Source organism: Misgurnus anguillicaudatus, chromosome 21 (assembly GCF_027580225.2).
Source record: "Misgurnus anguillicaudatus chromosome 21, ASM2758022v2, whole genome shotgun sequence".
In the NCBI taxonomy this organism is placed as follows: domain Eukaryota; kingdom Metazoa; phylum Chordata; class Actinopteri; order Cypriniformes; family Cobitidae; genus Misgurnus; species Misgurnus anguillicaudatus.
The window spans coordinates 8,883,996-8,908,845 of NC_073357.2; the positions used below are offsets into that span (position 1 = coordinate 8,883,996).

The following is a 24,850-nucleotide window of genomic DNA, read 5'->3' on the forward strand; positions in this document are numbered from 1 at the left end:
TAATAATCCGAGCAAAACCAATAGGGCTTCGCACCTTTCGGTGCAGGCCATTCTGGCCTGCTCCTCGGTGCTCGGGCCCTAATAAATAATTAAAACTGCAAGCATTGATGGAAGGGCCCTCGCACACATGACAACGCCACACCATGGCATAAGAATTAAAGGGAACAGTAGTAAAAAGGCATTTAAGCATATAAACATAGGTGAACCATAAAGTGGAGTATAATGTGCCACATTTCCTGTTGCCAATTACAATTGACAGCGAGGTAGCATCATGTAAGATAGCATGAGAGAGAGAGAGAGAGAGAGTGAGTGAGCGAGTGTGTGTGAGTATGAGTGACTACATGTAAATATTAGCACGTAGATGTGTTCTGTCCAGGACTCTTATCAATCATGTGAAGTTTGGGACAAATCCGACATTGCATTATCATTGTAAACATGTTACTTCCTGTTACCAGCTGGTGGCGCTATGACCGTAACTGACTATTGGCATCATAAGTGACTATCAGTGATGGGAGTAACGCGTTACTGTAACTCCACTATTTTTTTAAATCAAGTAACGCAATTACAATTACTGAAATTTAAATGAGTTCGTTACTCGCGTTACTCTATTTTGTAAAAAATAGACAAGACATATCTGACGTCGCAGGACCGTAGTTGGCGGCGCAATGATTCATTACACTTCATCATAGCTGACAGTGCATATAGAATGAACATGAAAAATCTAAACGGGACAACATACCTTTGTTTAAAAATTGTGCGCAAGTCATAATCCATCCGGTCTCATGTTTGTAAATTATCTTCACCAAGCAATCGCAGTATGACATCAACTTGCATTTGTAGTCCACAAAGGTAATAAATCTAAGAAATGTTCATATATTCTTAGATGTTTACATCGGCTTCATGGAAGAGAACGATCCGCGATTGTTGTTTCCACTAAAATATTCACACTGCGGTGTACACCCGTGTTAAAACTCCATAGTATGTGTGAGCTCGCTTTTAGTTTTAGTTTCAGTCTCTCCGTATCCGAACAAAAAATCCACTCGCTCTGTGTCCGTCTGACAAAACAATCCACTCGCTCTGTGTCCGTCCGACAAAACAATCCACGTAGCCTACTCCATTTTCTGAATAAATATCTTCCTTTAATCCTGTGTATCATTTAAATCCAACAGAAAACAAACAATATATGACCAAAGAGCGCAGTCCCTGCGGCAAGCTTCACAAGCTGTGTTCCAATTCAAGGGCTGCACCCTACTAAGCATGCAATAAAAGGTGAGCACTCGGCCATTCAAGGCGCTCAGAAGTTCGCGAAGAGAACTGAAATGAGACGGTCTAACCTTCGGAGGACCCATAATTTGCCTCATCTGCTGCACGCGCATCGTGCCTGTCAGCAGGACACAGCGGAGACGTTTCTAACTTAATAAAATAAATATGAAATCAGAAAAATTATAATTTATTTTACAAAATTTGACATGTTGAAACAATTGTCTCCAAATTTTTAAAGAGACACTACACAATTTTAACACATTTTATATTTTTGTAAACATGCAGAATATTTGTCTAAATGGTCTAAATGATATACATAAATAAACTAAGTTTACATATTAAGATAATTTCTAACAAAAATATTCAAAGGTTGAATCTAAAGCAAAATAGGCTCCTACAGTATGTGATATATTAGAGTCTTACGTGTAAAATAGCCCATCCATATCATTTTACTGTTTGACTGTTCAGTACTGTTCATATTTACATTTAAAAAGCAGACATAAAAGTAACTTAAAAGTTACTTTTCTAAGTAACTAATTACTTTTGATATACAGTAACCGGTAGAGTAATTCAGTTACTTTTAAAAGAAGTAATTAGTAACTGTAACGAATTACTATTTTTTTAGTAACTTGCCCAACACTGGTGACTATTGACATGTAGATGTGTTCAGTCCAGGACTCTTATTAATCATGTAAAGTTAGGGAAAAATGGGTCATTGCATAATCAGTGTAAACATGTCACTTCCTGTTGTCAGCTGGTGGCGCTATAACCATAAGTGACTATTGACATGTAGATGTATTCAGTCCAGGACTCTTATTAATCATGTGAAGTTTGGGACAGATCAGACATTGCATAATCAGTGTAAACATGTCACTTCCTGTTGTCAGCTGGTGGAGCTATAACCATAAGTGACTATTGACATGTAGATGTGTTCAGTCCAGGACTCTTATTAATAATGTGAAGTAAGTGAAAGATCAGACATTGCATAATCAGTATAAACATGTCACTTCCTGTTGCCAGCTGGTGGCGCTATAACCATAAGTGACTATTGACATGTAGATGTGTTCAGTCCAGGACTCTTATTAATAATGTGAAGTAAGGGAAAGATCGGACATTGCATAATCAGTGTAAACATGTCACTTCCTGTTGCCAGCTGGTGGCGCTATAACCATAAGTGACTATTGACATGTAGATGTGTTCAGTCCAGGACTCTTATTAATCATGTGAAGTTTGGGACAGATCAGACATTGGATAATCATTGTAAACATGTCACTTCCTGTTGCCAGCTGGTGGCGCTATAACCATAAGTGACTATTGACATGTAGATGTGTTCAGTCCAGGACTCTTATTAATCATGTGAAGTTTGGGACAGATCAGACATTGGATAATCATTGTAAACATGTCACTTCCTGTTGCCAGCTGGTGGCGCTATAACCATAAGTGACTATTGACATGTAGATGTGTTCAGGTCATGAATCTTAGCAATCATGTGAAGTTTGGGACAGATCGGACACTGTATGCCTGAGTTCCAGCAACCTGTTTCATAGCGAAACATCAAACTTTGGCTGGCCGAAATAGACACAAATTTTAATATAGAATCAAATCCTTCGCAATTTAGCATCACAAAGGCCTTAAGATGAGACTCGCCAAATATGATGATGATCCGACGAAAACTGTAGGAGGAGTTAGTTAAAGTATGACTGCTGGAAATGAGAAAAACTGAGCCAAAATCTGAGAAATAATTCAAAATAGCTGACTTCCTGTTTGGTTTAGGGCATTGCTCCAAGATACTTTTTTGTAGGGCTTGTAATAATACATGAGCATACCGAAATTCGTACATGTAAGTTAAACACAGTCCAAGGGCTGCTTCATTCAATATTTGACAGTGGCGCTAAAACATGTTCCTTCAGGTTGCCAGCTGGTGGCGCTATGGCTATAAATGAAAATTGTTATGTAGATGTGTTCAGGTCAGGACTCTTAGCAATCATGTGAAATTTGGGACAGATCGGACATTGTATGCATGAGTTCCAGCAACTTCCTGTTTCATTGGAAAACATCAAACTTTGTCGGGCCAGAACCGACACAAATTTTTACGTAGAGTCAAATCCTTCGCAATTTAGCATCACAAAGGCCTTAAGATGACACTCACCAAATATGAAGATGATCCGACGAAAACTGTAGGAGGAGTTAGTTAAAGTATGACGTCTGGAAATGACAAAAACTGCGCCCAAATCACAAAAATAACTCCGAATAGCTGACTTCCTGTTTGGTTTACGGCTTCGCTCCAAGAGACTTTTTTGTAGGTCTTGTCATGCTACAGACGCGTACCGAATTTCGTAATTGTACGTCAAACACAGTCCGAGGGCTGCTTCGTTGAAAATTTGTAGGTGGTGCTATAGAGCCATTTTCTCACGCCTAATTCTAAAGCCTACACCACATGTAAATTTTCATCACTCTTGACATCTGTGCAAAATTTCATGAGTTTTCGAGTATGTTTAGGCCCTCTAAAGTCCCGCTGAAGTCGGAGAAAAAGAAAAAAAAAAAATAACTCCTTGAAGAACAATAGGGTCCTCACACCCCGGTGTGCTCGGGCCCTAATTACAATAACAAACACATTACATTTATTTAGCCTGTGTAATAAACCAGCTTTATGTATTATAACAAATGCCTGCAGAGGGCGCTAGAAGACTCGTCTCGCGGATGTTATCTACACTTTCACTTTAGACGGAGACATGCTTATTTTTAGCCAATGTTTAAATTCATTTGAATCTTTAATATTTGTCAAATTCTTTACACTAGAAATGATACACTTACTGTTATTCTTGAGCAAGAGCATGCAGACATTAAATTATATAAACTCAGATAAGGGTTTAATCTCCTGACTGAGACAACATATGATCAACAGACAATCACAACGCGTCTCAGACTTTATACGATTTGATTTCCCAAACGAACATTATTGGAAACCCAAACAAAAAAGCACATGCAGTAAAAGACATATATAATACAGGCACTGTGAAATGTTTAAACAAAAAGCTGCATTCTCCGGACGTCGCGTATGCATGCATACGTCATCAAGGTTTATTAATGTTAACTGGTTAACTGAGCATTGCATTCGCAAGTCATAAGCATATTACAACAACGTGATCAACTAAATACATTTAGTAAACTTTATAATTCTTAATATTCCCTAATAAGACAGTCTTTATGACGTATATACAGTCTACTAATTAATTTGAGAAACGCCCAGCATTTCACCTCCACGAAAAATCTTGTGACATAATTAATTTCGCGAGATCTCGTCACACCCCTAATATTAATTATTGATCTAATATTTATTACACAATCTTTGCACCCTTCATTTGAAGTGGATAATGTAACATTAAAGTTACTTAATTCAAATGATGTTGCGACTTAAACATTCCTAGGTGTCTGGAAAGCCAGTCAAGTGCACTTGTCTTTTGCATCAAGTGCTCCGCGTGCTTCTTGTCATCATATTATTCTGTAATCACATGCACTAACCAACGCATGCACGCACCAGAATAACGAACCATCAAGAGGCGCGAATGTATGCGTGTGTTCGTCAGGGTGATGGTTTGCGTGGATGCGTGCGTTAACGCGTTACAGAATAATATAATACAAGCAAACATTTTGACACAAACGCAACTTTATACTTTAGGCGCGAGACAGCATTTCAACTCGACGAGAATTCCTGTAACGCTTTTATACACTCCTTATATTTACATAGTCAAAGCCATACCATGGTCAAAGCAGCAAGCAATTGTCTTCGGTCTCCGCTCGGCATCTGCAGCTGGCTCTCAACCACACTTCAAAGACCCGCCCCATCCTACTTATGATTGGCTAGTTTGTTAGCGTGAAATATGTGTGGCTCTCATACTATTTGTAGGCGAACGAATGAACTTAAACTGATTTTTTTTACATTCGTCCCCAACGTCGCACGCCGGAGATCCGGCACGGTGCCGGAAAAACTTTAAGCCCTGAGTAAGTAAATCTCTTATCTGTAAGCTTGTTTGCGGTCTATGCATAGACTGTAAAAAAAGATGGACGACGCGACGTCGCCTCCCACCATTGTAATGAATTGAAGCCAAAAATGTCCGACCACGGTCGCGAGAGGCATCCAGCTGCAGCCCCGCAGACTCACTTCTTGCTAGACACCAGTGGCTGGACACCAGTGGATGGACAGCTGACGTCATTTCCGTATCGTCATTCACTTTTCAAATTTGACGCGGGCATGCACATGTCAGCGGTAAGAAAAAATAATAAACTGTCGTTGATTTATCGGTCATGTCAGAATTCAAATGCACAAACTAGCTAGCCAGTTTTAGGGGGAAGGAAGGTGGTGTGCACAGTGTGCAATAGTTTATTTGAAACTGTTCATATTTTATTTTCTCTTGAAATCCGGACTTCCCCCACAACCTTACGGGCCTGACTGTTGCATCTTCATTCTGATGGTCAGATTTGTCTAATTTTACTAAGATGTGTGAAATTTCCAATAAATTTTGCAAAACCACGAAGTGTTAATTTGATCTGGATTGTTTGGTAAATTGTCTGATCGTGTGAATCTACGTATATTTTAAAAACAGAAGTGGATTACATTTACAAAAAAAAAAAACTGTGGTCAATTAACATGTACAAGTCTGTTGTAATGACAAAACGTTATAGTCCATTGATCTAGGCTGAATTTAAGTCACAAAAAATAGTGAAATAATCTGATATATTTTCAAGGTGGTTCTTGTGAATGCAGTTTGCATGAATTATTGATGTTATAATATTAAGCATATTATTGAGAATTGTTTTATTATATATTTTAAGTCATTAAAGTAAAATGACAATACGCAAAAGACGTGTGCAATTAAGCCTGCAAAGAATGTCTATCCACTGGTGAAAATATAAAGTAAATATGCTGTCTATCCAGAAGTGAAAATATAAAAAATATGCTGTCTATCAAGAGGTGAAAATATGAAATAAAATTGCTGTTCATCCAGCGGTGAAAACGGAAATTGGCGGCGAAACGGAAATGGCGTAGGCTGTCTATCCACTGGTGTCCAGCCACTGGTGTCTAGCCATAGGTGAGTCTGCGGGGCTGCAGCTGGATGCTATTGACGGTCGCCGCCATGTTACGTAAAAACGTCAGTTTGGAGCCGAGGCATGCGCAGAAGGAATCGTCCGTGAAGCCAGAGGCGGAGCCGCGGTATCAAACTTCCGCCCAAACGCTCGCGCGGCCAATTCAATCACTCCAATCATAGCGACACGCCCCGTTTCTATAGCATCAAATTACAAGCTAAAATGAAACTTATCACAAAAATTAACACTTGAACATATATCAGCGTGATAACAACTACTTGAAAGGACCAAAACCATCTTTCGAAAACTTTTATTGGAAGTGTAAATATTTTTTTTATTTAGAGCAAAGTCCTATACATTTGAATGGAGAGGGCGGGGTTATGACTTGTACTGCAGCCAGCCACCAGGGGGCGATCAAAGAGCCAGAGGCTTCACTTATCAAGGCTTATGAGGCACACCCGGGTCTATGTTGTATGTTGTTGCGCTTGCTTGTAGTATGTCATGCGATTATCATGACAACAGTTGTCAATATCTCACATAATTATCAGGACATAAATAAAGCCTAGATGTTGTAAATAGTGTAACGTGAACATTCACAATTTGCAAACTATAATGATAAATAGCAATAATCATGTAAAGTAACATTATAAAGACCAATGTTATGAAATAATGCAAGGTACACAATTAACTTTGTCATGGCATTTTGTAATGTTTACATTACAATAAAAGAACACAAATGAAATGATACAGTAAACATAGACTATAGACTGTTTACTTGTGATTTATCTGCAATCATGTAAAAACGTTATAAGCCAGCAAACGCTACACTTGGAATAAACTTCTTATTATCCTATTACCATCATCTGTAGTTTGGTAGACTATGCAGTAGCCTTATATTTGTATGAAATTGTGAAACATTACCTGGTCATTATCTTCAAAGGTGTGCTAGAGAGTTGGAAAATACGACAGTTGCAAGTATTCTCCAGGGACTCTAGGGGTCGCTGTTTGACAAAAACCGCCAAAAATGCATAGAGCGGTTTTTATTAGAGGGTAAGTTTGTTAGCCTTTTTGCTATGATGCTTGCTATGTCTATACAACAGTAATTTGGTTTTAATTCAACAACTATGAAATCTGTTGAGGATCGAGGTCAGCCAAGTTTTAGGTTGTGTTTTCTGTTCGTAGTGCAATTGTGTAATAATTAGACACATTTGTGTGATAAAGGAGTTGTGTTATTTAGAATATTTATTCTATATTTTATTTGTATATTATTCTTAATATTTTATATTATTGTTGCTCTCTGCTCTTGTTACATTTTTTATGTATTGTTGGAGGTGGAGATTGTGCACCTTAAAAAGTGTGTTTTTCTGTCTTATCTGCAATTCTCTTAAGTGTGTTTTTTAAATGTTGTAATTAATGATTTTTGCCATTGAAAAGTATATTTCTCTTTCATCTATGTTTTTTAATAACATAAAATATATGGGGTGGTTTCCCGGACAGGGATTTACCTTAAACCAGGACTAGGCCTTAGTTTAATTAGGAAATATAATTAGTTTTAACAAACATGCCTTACTAAAAACATTACTTGTGTGCATTTTCCACCCCTAACTGTTTGTGCTGAATTTAGTGAGGTTTTTTTTGTGGGGTTGGGGGGTAATCGAAGGGGGTCTTGCCCAGGGTGTAATTCCATGTAAAACTGCCATTGTTTACCTCTCTTGAATTTTCCACAACTCGTAACATTTTAAAAGGAATATTCAAATACAAAATTACTACATGGTGATGTATAATTTTAGATTCTGCCGGTCAACCTCAGACTGCCATCCTCAGGCTGATTTGCATAAGGAATACACGTCTGGCAAAAATATGTTATCTGAATGTAAAACCTATACTTTGTTGCGCCACCCAAACAATTTAGAAACAGCCTCTCTGACACAGATGATGCGTTGGAATTCATGCTGGTTTATGTTGGATATTTTAGCAGGGACATGTTTTGTAAACACCACTTCATGTAGCGTATAGATTTATGTCCACAGACAATATTACCAGTCTCCCTCTCTGATATGCTGAAACTGTATCAATACTGCTGGTGTGTTAGGAAGATCAATCCAAAGTTCTCCTATCAAGAACCATTTGTTTAGTTTTTCTTTTCTTTTTAGATTTAAGAGTATTCCTGGTCCGAAAATAAAACGAGTTATTTAAAAATTTCCTGTGTGACACTGTAGCTATCACACCCAGATATTATGCACAGCTATTTCATGTACTATGGCTTTTGAATCAGTAAGACTGCATTTGAAAAAGCAACACTTGTCAAACATAATCATTATATATATTCTTTATTATCATGAAAATACCTGAGTGGTTTTAAGAACAGAAATTTAAATATATCCTTAAACCATTTCCTAAAGCTGCGTGTGCATGATTGTTCGTCTGCAGCGCATATTAAGTTTCTGCATGAGAGCACCCTCTGGCTTTTGGATGTAGCGGCATTTCACCATATAGAGGGTATGCATTGACGTTACTTTCCACATGACCACGCTGGAACTCACCCTGTCGAGTAGCAAATGTTCAACAAAATGGCTGGTTTTCATAGCGGCTGCGGCTTGTATTTATGAAATGTAATAGAATAAAAATTATGACAATATGCTTTGGAATGTATGTTTTGCAAAGAAAAACACAAATAAAATACAAGTACTTGAAAAATACTTTTAAGTAGAAAGTAAAACCTCTGCTTTATAGTGACCCTAGCAACTTTTCAACCCACCTGTGGTCTGGGGACGTTGGCATGAACAATCAATTTACTTCTCCTTTTGGTGTTTTTTGGCAGTCTGTAAAACGATAGCTCCGGATTGTTGTTAATCTATTAGCCCAACAGCTTTTTCCCATTTAGACGCGTTTTCCTCATGTTTTCGCTCATTTCACACTGTACACAAATGCTGCCACTCTGTCTTTTGCCAGTCAGTGGGCGTAACCGCAGTGTCACGATTGGTTAGGAGAGTGAGGACGCAAATGCAGAGTTCAATTAAATAAATAACATTTAATATAAAACAGGAAAATAAAACACGAGTATGAAACAACGGACAGGTAAGCACAACAGGAACAAACGGGAGTAATGACAATGATCCAGCAATGAGCAAACAGAAAACTGGAGTATATATATACACACAGACTAAATGACAAACAGTTGTGATGAGGCAGGTAATTAATCAATGAATGTCCAGGTGACAACAATCGGAAGAGAGACATGACATGGATTAACCGTGATATTACCCCCCCCCCCATGGAGTGGCTGCCAGACACTCCAACATAAACTAAAAAAAGTCTGGGAAGGAGGATCTGGGGGAGGGACGGAGGGCTTGGAGACCAAGGTGGAGCCGGCGGAAGCCGGCAGGGCACGAAGCCGGGATTACCCCGCAGTGCAGGGAACCGGGGTGAAACCGGCAGGGTAGGAGGCCGGGACGAAGCCGGAAAAACGGGAACAACCATCTCAGGAACCGAGGCAGATGACTTGACCCTCCTGGGAATCGACGAGGATCCGATCCCCCCAAAAGTCACCTCCCACCATCTTGGGGAAACGGGCTCACGAACGGTGGCGACCACCCCGGGGAAACAATCAGGCGTGGCGTCCGTTCCGAGCCCTGAATCGAGCACGGTGGTGGACTTCCCAGGAATCGGAGTAGAAGACTCGACGAGCAGGGGAACCAACAGAAACGATTCGACCCTCACAGGAGCCGGCTCGAGTGTCGCGGCCGCCACCCCGGGGGAATGAATCGGGCATGGCGACGGGTAACTTGAGCTTAGCCTGGAGTTTCGAGCATTCCCTCTCGGTAAGCTCCAAGGGGCACCGGGAATTCGAAGCTTGCAGATCCCAGTGCCCACTACTCCCCCTCAAAAAATATATGGTGAAGCACTCCATCGCGAAGTCGCTGCGTCCTTTGATGGCTGGATTATTCTGTCACGATTGGTTAGGAGAGTGAGGACGCAAATGCAGAGTTCAATGAAATAAATAACATTTAATATAAAACAGGAAAATAAAACACGAGTATGAAACAACGGACAGGTAAGCACAACAGGAACAAACGGGAGTAATGACAATGATCCAGCAGTGAGCAAACAGAAAACAGGAGTATATATACACACAGACTAAATGACAAACAGGTGTGATGAGGCAGGTAATTAATCAATGAATGTCCAGGTGACAACAATCGGAACAGAGACAAGACATGACACGGATTAACCGTCAAACCATCCTGCAACACCAGCTTAACCAGCAGAAAACAAGTGTAGGCTGATTTTAGCTGTTTTTTTTCGGTAGAAATCAAACTGCCACAACTTTTTAGCGTCAGAAAAGAAGAGTTAAACTTTTAAAAACATGGGCTCCTATTCCAATCTCCTGCACTGCCTCCAACTGTTTAATGTCAGAGATAGTTTTTTTCTTCGAATCTTCCCAGGGTCAAATAATGTCTTAGTGGGCTTCTAAAGTTCTACATTGAATTCAAAGTGATAAAGCGAAACAAACAGACGGCGCTTCTACACCAAAGGCAAAGCGACTCTACTAGCAGTATGAGCAGTGCAAATGAGTTTTTTTGTTTAAATGAAAATAAGACGGTGATATTGGATGCACTTGTGCCTTAAAGGCGGGATCCATGATCCCTGAAAGCCAATGTTGACATTTGAAATGACCTAAACAAACACGCCCCTACCCCAATAGAATCTGTACCTTTTTTTGGTGTGTTTTGGTACTCCGCCCGACCCCCATTCCAAAGCGTTTCTCAAAAATCATGCAGACTGATATAAAACACTGCATTATCGCTATACAAACATGTCTTAAGATATTTTCAGCAGGATTCTAAATTAACACCCACCAACCCGCCAAATGCGGCTTAAAATTCATTTTGGCAAATGTTAATAAAAACTTGCTAGCCAGTTTGGCAGGTGATGCATGAGGCATTGGATGCATGATACATAAAGCTCTGTTCTCTGAAATGTATCCCTCTGGCAGTACTTCCTACATTTCCCATGAACACTGTACCGTAATGCTACTGTACGTGATGATGTTTCATACACCTATTTGCTGCGTGCAGTTTGCAGTGAAACCAGCGCGAGAAACCGTGAAAACGAACGGAGTGCGTCTATCAGAAAACACAAGGACGTGCCCCAGTCTAAATCTTTTGTGCCCCAGTGTAAATCTCAAGTTAAAATTTTAGCAGTTAACTAGTGTATTCCTTTTCAAAGATAATAGCGACAAAAAAGGATCTATATTCAATGTAGTTACGCAACGTACGCTTCTAAAAGCGACGCAGCAGGCGCACTGACAAATTTACACGCACAAATCCATGTCCGGGCGTCTTTGCGTTCATCCACGCACAACCGCATTCAAAAGTCCAGTTGACGCCACGCGATTGAGTTAGCTCATGAAAACATGACGAAACTAAAGTACGTTTCTAAATTATAAAGTTAATCTTATTTTGACTCGATCACTATTGGCTTCTGTGGACATCAACAATTTTTTGTGCAGAGCAGGAAAAGGGAAGCAGAAAGGAGAGATGATGAGTTTAAGGGAGGTAAGACAAATTACATCCTTACACCCTGTCAGGTCTCAAACATTACACAAAAAATTTCAGGAAAACCTCTGTCAAGTCTACAGAATTGCATTGTTGCTGAGAAAATCAACACATTAATGTGTTATACTGTTCTGTATTTTCAGATATGAAATTAATATTTAGTTTACTAATATTTAACTCTAGGACACTACATAAACAGTTAGCAGTAACTATGACTGAGATTATTTTAGTATAGCAGTCATAAAATGGTTGGTTTCTTAAAATATTGTAAAAATATTCTTGAAAAAATAACTTATTAATCATTGCTATCATTGTATAATGTTGAAAATATGCATGTACATGAAAGAAAAAATGAAACAAACAATTTAGAAAGGTACCAGCCTCATTGGCTGGTGTTTGTCAGAATTTTTACATAGGCTATGTGTAAACAATAAGGTACGAGAGGCTGTGCTGTATCGTGAATAAGTAACGGCTGAAGGGCGTTGTTAGGCACGACGCAAAGCGGAGTGCCTGCAAACCCTTCAGCCATTACTTATTCACGATACAGCACTTGCCTCAAGTACCTTATTGCTTTTATAAAACTTTCATGAAGTTAAATCAATAAAAAAGCATTCCTTCCGCTGAAAAAAATAGTCCCTGACCATGAAAAAAATATGTTCCAATGTGTAATATGCATGAAAGCTCAAATAAAAACAACAAACCGATACGTGTGGTTGCTAAGGGTGTTGCTAAGGGCACAGTAATCAACAGAACCGTTGGGTGAAGCGGTCATAGCCGTGTTTTATCATGAATAAAGCACACCGATTGACCAATCAGAATCAAGGATTGGAACTAACCGTTTTATAAAATATTTTAGGGTGTACTCACATTACTGTAGGCATGGCACTATCTTAGCATAATTCTCCACTTTTACACACTCCCTCATAGGCTTGTACTTAAAGGGGCGGTTTTCTTGACAGGACTAAAATGTTTAAGCTGTCTTAATTTAAAAACATCTTGCACTGACATATCTTAACATATATAAATGCCATTGTTTTGTCTCAAGATGCACACCAGTATTGTTTTTTGTAGGGTTTAATTGTAAAAAATACATAAATTTCCTCACATAACCAAGGCCTAGTCCTGGACCAATATGAGCCCTGTCGGGGAAATTACCCAACAATGTTTTTTCATGCTTTCTTTATAAGGATGCAACCATCATGATGTAAAGCACACTGTCAATATTACACATTTTAGAGTAGCCTTTTATAGATGCAGGTATGCACGTGACATCACCTTTGGAGAAAGTTACTTCGGTTACGCCCATTGAGTGGCAAAAGACAGAGTGGCAGAATTTGTGTACAGTGTGAAATCAGCAAAAACATGGGGAAAATGCGTTTAAATAGGAAAAAGCTGTTGTGTGATAAACTGTACTAACAGATTAACAAGAATTCTGAGCTGTTTTACAGACCGCCAAAAAAACCCGAAAGGCGAAATAAATAGATCATTGATGCCAATGTCCACAAGTGGGTTGACAAGTTGCTAGGGTCACTATCAAGCAGAGGTTTTATTTTCTACTTAAAAGTATTTTTTCAAGTATTTGTATTTTATTTTTCTTTGGAAAAATAATTAATTTTTACTCTATTACATTTCATAAATACAAGTTTTTGTTTTACATTAAATATTTAAGTACATTAAAGTAGTTTTACTCAAGTAAAAGTACACAGTTTTAATGTAATTAGGTATTAATTAAATTATAAAATAGGCAATATTAATGAATACACAGTATGAGTCTATGCTTTATAATATAGGTTATTAACGTCTGTGATAAAAATCTTCCAGAGATGGGAGTGTCTGTTTCATGCATTTGGGCGTTCCAGAAGATCACTTGCTCTGAATAAACGTGTTTGTAATGTTTGATATTTTGCTTTAAATGTAAAATTATTACAAAAAATGTTATTTATTCATTTAATTTTAACAAATCAAAATAACTTACAAATCCTACAAAATTTCTCAGAGGACCTCTGAGTTTGACGAAAAACAGTAGGTCATTTTTATGGAGGTCGTCAGAGAAAAACACAGACATGGCTGATTCGGACGGGATTAAAAACACAGAGGAAGCACGATTTTCGAGGTCCCCCTGTAAAACTAATCCCGTCCGAATATGCCTTTAGATTTTTATGTTCATCTCATGATGTTGGATAAATGGGGGCAAAAAACAAAAGTGTTGCGTTTATAATTTTGGACAGTGTAAAATAACTTTAGATTAACCGGTTCTCGTCATGAATATAACCAAAGAAGCTGAAATTGCGTAAAGTATGGACTTTAATAAATAAAAACGTTTGGTGCCGATTTGGTCTGATCATCGAGTCAATGTATTCTGAGAATTTAATGTTAAAAGTGGATTGAAACTTTCATTTTGAATTTGGTCTCCGATAAATTTAACATTGCTTTAAGATTTAAAAATTGTCAGGTTTACCCCAGGCTTAAGACGATGGGCAAGCACAGGACATCAAACACAAGGTCATTAAATAGGTCTGAAGAGGGATAAAAGGTGCAACAGGTGCCATGATCAAGTCATTGGATAATTAATAAGAAAACAAAGGGATGTGATTAGACATGACAGAGCCGCAAATGGCACAAAGAGAACAAACAAGAGCCATGTGCTTCCATCACAGAACACAACCAAACAACCACGGACAAAACACCAAGCATGAAAGACAAACAGCATGGGTTTTAAGTTTGAAGAAAAATGTATAACCCCAAATATTGGGAAATTTGTTTTCAACAATATAACAATAAATCCATAACACTTTACAGTAATATCTCATTCATTAACATGAGTTAAATAGTTTACCAAATAATGAAAATTTGCTGTTCATTTGATTACCATCAGGCCAACCGTCCTGTTGCATTATTGACATTTAAATGCACATACATCATTAATGTAATACGAAGATATCTAGATTGTTTGCCTGAGGCTACAAATTATAGGTAATAAGGCTATAAAGAACCTTCACATTCTTGTACAGACCGATCGTTTCACTTCATAAGACTTTAATAGATTGTCAAGAGCCACAGAGATTACTTTAGTATAGCCTGTAACTGCTTTATTGTATCTCGAAGAAATGGTACCCGAGGACTTTTTGAATCATTTTATGAATCACCAAGGACCATGGTTTTAGCTGAAATTGTTACTGTTCTACTAAAAAAAGTCACATACAGTGAAACCAAAACTTATTCAGATACCTTTAATATTTCTCACATTATCACAGTTTATTTGCTAGTTTAGATAATGGTAATAAATTATGACAAGAACTCAGAGTTAAACTATTTTATATTGTACTGGTTTTGGCCATCTTTCTGTAGTAGACTGTCTCACAAATTAATTACAGTACTGTAGGTTGAATAACTGCCAGCGGTTAAATCACAATCGGTACACAATCAGATAATACGAATTTAATTGACCCTCAGACCATCGAAGATACAGTCAAACCAACAATTATTTAGGCACCAGATATAATTTTTGATGTTTTTACTAGTGCGTACAGGAAGATATAGTCAATTGAAGATAGCAAAATAATCAAAAATTCGCCTACAAGTACAACTTTAAACTGATCAGGCTTTGCTTAAGTGTTTTTTCTTTAATGTAATGTAATGTAACCTTTTACACCACAGACTGAACAAAAGTAAGTATTGCTTGGTAATTGGCTGACTTAACAGCAAATTATACATTTTTTAGTGACAGTGGAGATGCTACATGAGGGCCAGGGTGACACTGGCCCACTCAGATTGACGGCTTGTCCACCCAGTCAAAAGAGCCACAAATTGTGGGACAGCAGAAAAAATTATGCATAAATGATAATAATTTCTTTAATAATAATCATTCAAATACGCATAATTGAGAAATAAGTATTTGTATCGAAAATGTATCATTTGCATGTGTTTCTAAACCTTTTAAATATTAACATTTAAGCGTTTTTAAACAATTTTAGCGCAAGAAGATGCTAAAGTGAGTGGTTTTCTGTGCACACAGACACACACATACACTTTTTTTTTTACATTTGTCACGTTAGTGAGTCTATCTTCTCTTAAATGACACTTCACACGTTTCGCATTGACAGCGCGCAGCCTCTGCATGGGTTGTACCATGTGAGGGAGTTTTCCCCTCCCCTCCCATAGAGTTGGTTCGGTCCATAGCACGTCCCAGAAAACTTTTCTCCGGTAGGCTGTGCCGGCCCTACCGTAACAATACGTGTCTGAGAGGAGGAGGGCGTAACAACAGGTTGAAGAAAAAATCCATTGGAGGAGGATGCTGCCAAATGTGCCAAACTTACAGATTTATTTTCAAGAGGACAAACAAAAGTGACAACAACAGGTAACTTAAAGAGAAAGCCTATTAATGATTAGCATTAGCAACGTAATTATTCAGATAATACCGTTGTCAAACTATTTACAAGCCAACATTTTTTTTTAGTTAAAATATTAGCCTTTTGTGTATACACAGCGATTCATAGACTTTGCAAATATTATGCAAGCAGCTTCTGAGCAGTAGATAAGCCAGTTCCCAGCTGAAAATGAGGATGCCATGAGTAAACAATATGAATTAAAGTTATTTAACCCTCAGGTTGTGTTCAGAACCCTATAACACCTTTTGTGTTCCCAGTCAAAAATGACCAGCCGAAAAAAAGCTTAACTTACCATAGATTTTAATTTATGTTATTACTGGCAGCATTTTGTTCAAAGTTAAATGAACATTAAACATTTACAAGTCTTTGTCTTTACAGAATAAAACTAGAAAAACAGCATCAAGCAAAACATTCTGGGAAACAAAATTTGAAGCAAAAAACAGAAAAGGTTTGATGATGATTTCTGGTTCCCAGAATGCGTTGCATGAGGCTGTTATTGTATAGTTTTATTCTGTAAAGATAAAGCCTTGTTGATATTTAAAATTTATTCAACTTTGAACAAACTCTTGCCAGTAAATAACATAAATTTAAATCTACGATAATTTAGCGGCAACCCAGCTGCAATACCATTGTAATTTCTACAGATTTTATTTACAGTGTACTTAAATGGACGCACACTCAAGTGCACACACAGAGACGCATGTTTCAAAAAGTATGCAAACACAGAATCTCTGTGCGATTGACAGAGCAAATAAAAATATCTCAAAATACCACAGTTTTGGGAATTATTTTTATAAAAACAGTAAGTTATGTCTTAAAGTAACAAAAACAGTTTAGAAAGAAATCAGATGTGTGTCAGTTTATGGATCCGTGCTGATCTGGTATTAAAGGTGCATTGCGTAACTTTTAGAAGGATCTCTTGACAGAAATGCTATATAATATACATAACTATATTATTAATGGTGTATAAAGACCTTACATAATGATCTGTATTGTTTTTATTACCTTTTTTATTGTTTTTATTACCTTTTAATTAGCAGTTTTTATCTACATACATTGCGGGTCCCCTACATCCCCTTACGTTGCTGTCATGTTTCTACAGTAGTTCTAAATAAACAAACTGTTTTACAGAGTGCATTTCGTCCCTACGTTGTCTCAGACAACAATGTGTTTGTCATGTGGCAGCTACCGTATGCGTTTTAAATTGTGGGGTGAGCTCTCACCACTAGATACTTCTTAAAATTTACACACACCACCTTTAAAGTGACAGTACCCTAAAAAAATCAGCTTATGTTTGTGTCATTATGCTAATGAAACCACATAAGACAACAGGAAAATCGTTTCCGTAGCTTTAAAAAGATGCATTATATTTCATTTATAGAATGAAGACAGTTTTATTATTCACTTCATTCTATTTCTGTACCTAAATACAACTTTTAGACCTTACTTTATTTGTAACTTTGTTCTTTTCTATTTTTATATGCTTTATTTTTCCCCATCCGCCTTTTTTAATGATCCGAAAATGATTCGATCCATGACTCAAAAAACATAATGTAATTCTTTAAACCACTACTATATTATGAAATTTGAAAGTAGGCATTAAGGTTCACCCTACAGTATTTCATCTAGGTCCACCAAATTTCAAATCTATCCCTTTCATATTTGTTTTTTAGTTTTAATAGCATTTATTCATGTTAATGACATTAATGTCAGTTCATACAAATACAAAATTGTATTAACATTAATGCTAGCGTTATTGCAATAATGTTAACAGGTACTATAAAATATTTTCTATTTCAATAATGTATTAGCAAACGTTGAAATTAAAAATAAATAGTAATAAATAATACATGCTGTAGTAGTACTGTTCAAAGATTTAAGAAATGACAAACATCGAAGGTACAGTATTTGCTGTTTACCTGGCTGCAACAAATTCCACTTTGTCTTGGACATCTGTGAAAAAAATTGGAATTGGTTGGCATTGTGGCCTGAAAATAATAAACCATTCTTTGTTCGAGGTTTGAACGAGCATTGTTCAAGCAGTGTTTGCTTTTTTGTGATGTTTTCTGTCTCTTGCACCTCTCATGCTATGGTTGGATAACCAGGCCTTTAGTATTGCCTATAGTCTTGCAAATGGGCAAAATAAGAGATAACTTAGTTTTCATTGCACTTGGCTGACCTTGCAACAAAGATTTTATCCCAAAAATGCAGAATATATCACAAGCCTGCAAAGAATTTTGTCATTTTCTATGCCATACTATCTAATTCAGACTGGTTTTTTATTCTCATGCACACCGAAGAATATCTCTCTAGAGATAGTCAATAAAACAGAAAGCATAGATTATGTTTTTTTTTTTATAAAAGATGTTTGCAGAGTGGTGTCTACTACACTACAGCCTTTAATTTCCATCGCTTTTTCAAGAGCACACAATTATGTTTAAATATAGCTAAGCAAAAGATAAACAGTGTCTAAGACAAACAAAACAACTGTGACTGTACTTTAGAGATGTGTGCAAGGCAGGATTCTGAAAAAGATAAAAACAACATCAAATCACAATTCGTGAAATTCACAAATGGTCACGTTTGAATGTAAACAAGCTGGTAGAGGTGGGGAATCTTTTGACCCTCACGATTCTTTTCAGAATCGATTCTTAGGGGGCGTGTACACCAAAGCTTTTACGCCCACAGCTGGTGCATGTTTTCAACTGTTTCCAATATAAATAATAAGCCAGCAGCTAGTTTTTTTCCGCGCTAAAAGCAGGCACTCTGCAGTTTTTTCGTGCTTAGCTCTGAGCACAGAGAGTAGAAAGACATTTAACTTGGGGTGAAAAGTTCCGCTTATCAATGTCAGTTCTCACACGGCCCTCCAATCACAGTGGAAGAGGGGTGGGACAAGTATAACAACAACCAACCAGCTCACAGCTCAAGTATCACAGCTACCAAAGTGCTCAGCTGAAAAAACAGCTGGCATTTGGCGTCCTCCAGGCGTTTTCAGCCCCATAAAAAAGCTTTGGTGTGTCCTACCGCTTAGGGTCCAGATTAAATTCAGAATTGATTCTTGACTTACTAATTAGCATATTTGTTGTGTCATTACCTCACATTTGCGCTCAAAGTCAGACTGTCGTTAGCACTTTTGCTAATGGTCTCTATCATACACTGCAGTCTTATTGACATATGTTTTGTCAGACATTAAAATAAGTAAAGAATAGTAATTAAACGCGACTCATTAGGTCTACATGATAATCGGCAGTAACTGCCATTGTTTCTCTGCCGCCCACTGAAAAAATGCAAAGGAAGACCATCCCAAAATGTATTTTGTTTATCTGAGAGAGAGAGAGAGAGAGAGAGAGAGAGAGAGAGAGAGTGAGGGAGATAGAGAGCATTGCTTTTTTAATTTTGCATTGATGAAGTAATCGTTCAAAGTGGCATAGCGATGCATCGTAAAAACTATTATATTCAACAGCCCTACATGCCGGCTCCGCACCAGAATGTAAGACAATCATTGTTTTTTTGTCTTGTGACTGTTTCATATGACGAGTTTTAGGAGAACCAATAATCATGTTACATAAAGAACGAAGTAAAGCCAACACACCGCCATTTTTATCTAGATGTATTTACATTCAAACACATTCAAACATTTTGATCACTAAATGCTTACAAAACATAACAACTGTTTCTTTAATAGACTTTTAAAATAATTTAATTGCACATTATTTATGACTGTAAATTTTCAAAAATAAGATAAATATTTCACCTGCGCAAAATAGTTTGCTCTAAATTTACGTTTTGCTTCGATCAATGTGATTGCTTGCTAAACCCCGCCCACTTTTTAAGATCCTATGTGTAAAATCACCCTACCTTTCTTTCTCATTGGAAAAACATCAAGTACATAAACTAAAACGAGTCTTCCAATTTCATGTCGACTTCAAAACCCTGAGTGAATCAAATTAATGACTTTTAAATGGGTCGTGATATTAGGAATTACTATGATGTTTTGACATATAGCAGGTCTTGGTATAATAATTAATACATCCTGCAAGCTTCATAGCTTAAATTGCTCTCCTTTTCAATAACGAAAGCATATATGTAATCGTTCTCCTAACTGTACCCCTGAAATTAGTTTTTTTATGGTTGTTTTGGATGACAACGCATCAAGCTCATCTGAATGCGGCTCTTTCCTGCATACTGACCAGGGCCGGATGCATGAAACTCCTTAAAGCAGAATTGAACCCAAGACATTCTAGCCTGTTATCACAGGTAATTTATTTCTATTTTGCATTGTACTTGAGAGAAAAAATAAATTTGCACGATTTCAATAAATTAGACTGATAGTGTGTTGAAGTGGAATTTTCGTAATCGTCTTTGATGGACTAAATTAACCAGAATGCACTGCGCAAAACGGAGTCATTATCTCCACCCACTAACCACAGATTGATGCAGCCTTCAGGCTTGGTCGACTTCATGAGGCGCAGCAAGACAGTCGCGGTACTTTGACGTCATCCGACTGTCGATTCTTGAAGCGCCGCATGAAGTCGGACAAGTCTAATATCTTCTTTTACCGCTCAACCTGCCCTCAAATCAATTCAAGTCAACTTGAAGTTAGCCAGCAGAACCCAACCCAAGAGTAACTGTTTTCACCGTCTCTGAAGGGGAAATCACCAAAACCCTTGATAAAAGATGACTACCTGTGCAGTATGTGGATGTAAGGAAAACAAGTTCAAGCCACTGGGAGATAGTTTTTATTGTTTACTTCAACGCGACCATCAGTTGACACACCACTAACAGATTACTCAAAAATCAGAATATGCAGCCAGCACTTCCGTCAGGAGGACTTTGAGTACTGTTTTTCAGCCCAGTTTTTCTGCGGATGCAGGTAATGTAAAATGGTCAAAATATCTAAAACATCATTTGGCTTAGTTTTGTGTACTGTAACTACGGTAAACATACTACATAGAAAGTTATTGTTATTAAACACGAGCAAAGCAAGCTAACGTAAGCTCATCCTCTGCAGTTGTCAATCAAAGAACCATATCATCTACTGTCAATTATCTCGCCTCAAGACCCGCCCCCATTCAGAACGTTCAGAATATGTAGTCGTGTATTTTTCTTCGGGTGATTTGAAGACGCGTCAAATCACCGTTACTGTAGCAATTAAAAGCTTAAATTTTTTTATGGAGTTAGTACATTTGATGGCAGCACATACATATATGTGATGAAATATAGTGGAGCATAATGTTGTTTTAGGGTGGAGTTCCACTTTAAGTGAGGAAAGGAATTTCATTAAGAGCATTGCAACAAACTTCTTAACTGTCACCCTTACCTAAGTGTTTATGCTAAGCGTTTCACAGTAGTTTCTGACAACATTCGGCAAAGATCGCCACGGTTGCTATAGTTACTACATCTAACAGTAAATTGGACATAACGAACCACAAATCCAAACCCTTGCTAAAACCACATTTGTATTTGTGCTATGGAAGGTACAAACATAAAAACATAACAGACAGACAGTCCTGGACAGAGGATGAAAAGGCAATTCTTTTAAAAGAATTCACAAATAGAAAAAACTCCAAAATTCAAAAAGAAAATTCTCCAAAGCTGCTATAACCCATCAGTCACTCATTCTGTCAAATCGAGCCTGGCAGGAAAAAGTTTAAAAGGTATGAAAACAAAGTGGTGAGTTCAGGAAAGAAATAGCAAACAATAATAAAGAATCCGGAAAGACCGGTAAGACCGGTAAGTTAATGTCCGTGCCTGATAAATTGTATCAAAAAGGTATCTCGCTTGGTTTGGAACAATGTACAATTGTTTTGTTGTGAAAAGGAGGCGGGCCACCGCCACAAGATCTATGCGACTCAAGCGAAATTGGTACAAGATATATTAGAGAAGGATTCTCTAATTCAAATGAACGCTATAACCTAAATTACATATACATACATATGCATTGAAAAAAACTTCTGGACACCGGTTGCACATGATTAAATTAGGTTTTCTTAAAATGAAATAAATGACATAAATTAAAATGAATGTCATTTTAAGAAAACTTAATTCAAACATGTGCAACTGGTGTTTATGAACAGCATACTGTATTGGCGTGCAGTTTTTAAATCATCTTTTGTTTTCGTATATATATATATATATATATATATATATATTTTACATTTACTAATTGTAGGCTTATTTATTTATCCATAAACAACTTAACTAAAGTAAATTAATTTTGCCTGTGCATCTCCTACTGGATTCCTGAAATGTGTGATCAGCCATAGGCAAAGTGCCTTCTCCTTCAGCACCAGTGTCCATTTGTTCACAAATCTCTTTTGCTGTGATTGTGCATCCTTAAAACCAGTTGTCCTATAACTGACTAAATTGTCTTTGTTTTTCTTTATGAGGCTCACTGCGACATCATGCTGCATGTTGGTTGATTGAAGAAGCTTACACAGCAAATTTGAAATCTAAAAGATCCAATTTCTTCATCAAGAGAATGGGCCTCAACTTTCACTGTAGAGTCATGAGCCTGTTCCCTGACTTCTAATAAAGCTTCTCTGAACTTGCCTGCTTGGTAGCGAAAAGGTTCAATACTGTTGACCTGGCTCTCCCATCGCGTTTCACTTCAGGACTTGAGTGTGACATTCACATAATTCTGCAAGATGGCCCACCTTTGAGGAGAACCTGAGAAGAGTCTGTAAAGTATTTCCACATTTCCAAATAAACAACTGGCATCCTTGGATGCTTTTGCAGCATCTGGAACCATTCAATTTAAGGTATGTGCTTCACAAGGCACAAAAAAGCATGTGTTTTTATTTTGCTAACAGCCTAGCCTGCACTCCTTTATTTCTCCCTTTCATGTTTGCGCCATTGTCATACGATTGTCCCCTACAGTCCTGGAAAGGGATGTTTAATTCTTCAAGCCTGTTAAAAATTAGTGTGGACAAGACCAGTAGATTCAGGAGCTATTAGAAATCCTATTAGAAATCCTAAGAAGTGTTCCTTTATCAACAGATATTATCTGTTCTTGGTGGCTAACATCTTTGATATCTGCCACCATTTTGTCCAGTATTTTGTCACTGACACAGCTTATCAGTTCATTTTGGATAGCTTTTCCCAAGTATGTGATATGCTGTGCTCCACTCTCAATTCGTTTCACGCGATCTCTCAAGACAGGATCAAATTTAGCAATCAGTTCCACTTCTTTAAGAAAGTTCCCATTGTTTTCCTGATGTAATGCATCAACAGATCCCCTGAGTGCAAAATTTCTTTCTGCCAAGGACTGAATAATGCTGATTAAGCGTGTAAGAACATCTCTCCAGTGAGTCTTTTCTGCCTCCAAAAGGGCCATTTCAGGCCTCATCAATAGTTTTCCCTTTTGAAAGTGCAAAATCCTTCCATTTCACCATGTTATTGCAATGATCAAAGCTATTTTCATCCTGTTTCAGTAGGGCACCTATATTGACCCAATCCTTTAGTCCCCTTTAGTTTTGTGGACGTTTGGAGAACAAACCACTTGACCCGAATTCCCGCACACCTGCTGCCAATTTCCTTGCATCCAGCACCCAGCCAGTTAACATAAAAAAATTCCAATTTAATGTGGCTTTTTGGATAATTACCACTATTGTTCACGACTGACATAATACATTAAAAAAACTAATAATAATTAAATATGAAACTGTCATATTATGTGCTCTTGGGGGCCCCCTCGTGGCTTGGGGACCCTAAGCAACCACTTAGTTCCTTATGCCTTGGGCCGACTCTGGGATAAATAAATAACAAGGAAACAAGGGGGCGGGAGACAAGACACAGCAGCACACAGCAAAGGCCATGTGCTACTACACAAAACAGGGGTACCGCCACGATTCTGCCACATGACTATGAACAACTATGAATACCTATGACAGACTGGCAGGACCATGACACCAATATGTACCATTCAGGTACAAATATGTATATTTGAACTACCAATATGTACCTTTGAAGTAATAATATGCACTCTTTGGGTACAAGGATGTAACTTTTTGAAAGGGTACTGTCCCAGTGACAACGTTTGTACCTTTATTTCTGAGAGTGTATACACTATATGCCTATTGACTCCGTTCCACAACATTACTTCATATATCGAAATACAAAAACATATGGACATGTGTGTATAAAGTTATACTCCCCTGCCATAATTATACTCTATTAAAAATATTTTTGTATAGTACTGGGGTGTATGTTGTTTTTTGCATTGTACATTGTTTGTGCTGTTTTAAAATGAACCACATCACTAAATGTGGATATATTTGAATTCACTAAATTTGAATCATCCTTACGGCTCTTTTTTGCAACATTGATAACGTTGATAGTTTACTACATTAATAAGTATTGCCCCAAAACTCTGAAAAGTAATTTAAGTATGGCAATATTTGAGCAGTAAAGAATGTGGAGTGATTTGTGGTTTTGTTTTAAATCAGATTACTAATTGATTTTATCATCTATTATCACCCTAAGAAACGAATTCTTAATTAATAAATGTATTATTATTCTAATATGGTTCAATTTCACACTACTCAAGGTCACCTG

At 37.5% G+C, this 24,850-nt stretch overlaps 1 protein-coding gene across 1 annotated transcript in view; it reads right to left on the reverse strand.

The window, feature by feature from the left end:
- minar1 (membrane integral NOTCH2 associated receptor 1) overlaps nucleotides 1-24,850 on the reverse strand; it is a 50,503-nt gene that overhangs the window by 12,344 nt on the left and 13,309 nt on the right. The gene's annotated exons all lie outside the window — the stretch shown is intronic.